Genomic DNA, 1572 nt, shown 5'->3' with positions numbered 1-1572 from the left:
CAGAGCCAGTCCAAAGATCTTCACTCCTGGACTCCACTGCTTCCCTGACACCTTTTTGAGGAAGACCTCTCCAGTGGACCCTACACAACCTCAGCGCCCTCCTCACTTGCTAGGAGCCCTCCGGTAACTTTACAGTGGCACTGATGCACTAGTCTTTCTTTATATCTACACCACATTCAACTTGGGCTTTCCTGCTCCCTAAGACACAGATTATTTAAGTGTACAGCAAACATGTCCCATGTGAAAAGAAAAAGCATTTATTTTTAAAACATAGTTATCATTGTTAAGTGACAGTGTAGTTGTTGGTCCCCATTTTGGTAGATGTTATTACCTCCCAGTCCAACAGCACTGGGGCCTATCTGAGGGAAAATAAGTGCCCAAGAACCCCCTCATCCACTTCCTTTCCCTCCCCATGTGAGAGTGCATCTGTGGCCTCTCAGAAAGAGGCTCAGCTTTTGCAGAGACACCTTCTCAGGTGACTGCAAACAAGTTCTAAACAAATTTTTTAATTAAAGAAAAAAAATTAAATATCCTGATAGAGGGAAGGGGGCATATTTATTCACAATCAACCTAGAACTTGTAGAATTCTGCGAAAGTGAATGCATACTGGGTTAGTCCTTGATTTACACATTTGGGAAGAATAAACTTGAATTATGTGAGAGAAAAAAAAAATACTCTGGTCCACAGAGTCCTCTTGTTTATTTTTTCCTATTATACTTAGAATGCATGGAACATCTACATAGGCCCTAAACTGATTGTCTCCTGATCAAATCAAAGGTACCCTCAATAGGAATACTGGATTCTATACAGTGTCCTGGGATGAAAAGAAAAAGTGCATTCTTTTTACAAAGGAATCATTTTGAAAAGTTGCAGGTCATTTATTAATGTCAGCACTCTTTAGCTCATGTAGAAAAGTTTAAATGGAAAGAATGAGAAGGTGGCCCTGGAATTTAAGAAAAATAATTTAAAATGAGCTAAAAGGCTGACTTTAAATATCATTATAAATGTTTAGAAGAAGGTGATAGCACAATGGTTATGCAAATAGACTCTCATATCAGAGACTCCCAAGTCCCAGGTTCAGTCCCCAACACTATCATAAGCAGTGCTCTGAAGAAAGAAACAAACAAAGAAAGAAAGAAAAGGGGAAAGAAAGAAAAAAAGAAAGCCATCATGTTTCCAAGGTTTATGGCTAGTAATAACCATGGGATCTAAAACTGCATGGGGGAATAACCTGAGACTTTGAAAGCAGAGGTTAGCATAATACCTATAGCTGTCACTCACTTTTCCTATATTTCAGGGGAAAAAATGTCTACGAAAGTGGTCAGAAGCAGAAAATTAAGAACCTGTCACTTCTAAATGCATCTCATTTCAGGAGCAAAGAGCACACAGCCTCTGAACAGGGACAGGACACTTAGCAGAGAACCTGTGGCTTCTTTCTTCTCTTTCATGAGACTATCTGGAGTAATCACAGTTGCATCTTTAAAATAGTCTTTAGAGACACCAGTGCAGTCTATTCACCTGATATGTCAGCTGCAAAGAATAATGAAATCAATAAAAATTTTTAATCCATTG

General features: G+C 38.9%; 1 non-coding gene across 1 annotated transcript; it reads left to right on the top strand.

Annotated features, from left to right (window-relative positions):
• The first annotated feature begins 1166 nt into the window (after positions 1-1166).
• Positions 1167-1294, top strand: LOC132535698 (small nucleolar RNA SNORA44). The gene has a single exon (XR_009547412.1). It is a non-coding gene; the product is annotated as a small nucleolar RNA SNORA44 (small nucleolar RNA).
• The last annotated feature ends 278 nt before the right edge of the window (positions 1295-1572 follow it).

Source organism: Erinaceus europaeus, chromosome 23, assembly GCF_950295315.1.
Source record: "Erinaceus europaeus chromosome 23, mEriEur2.1, whole genome shotgun sequence".
Lineage (NCBI taxonomy): Eukaryota > Metazoa > Chordata > Mammalia > Eulipotyphla > Erinaceidae > Erinaceus > Erinaceus europaeus.
The sequence above is the reverse complement of the archived record's forward strand: the minus strand, read 5'-3'. Positions and strand labels throughout refer to the sequence as shown.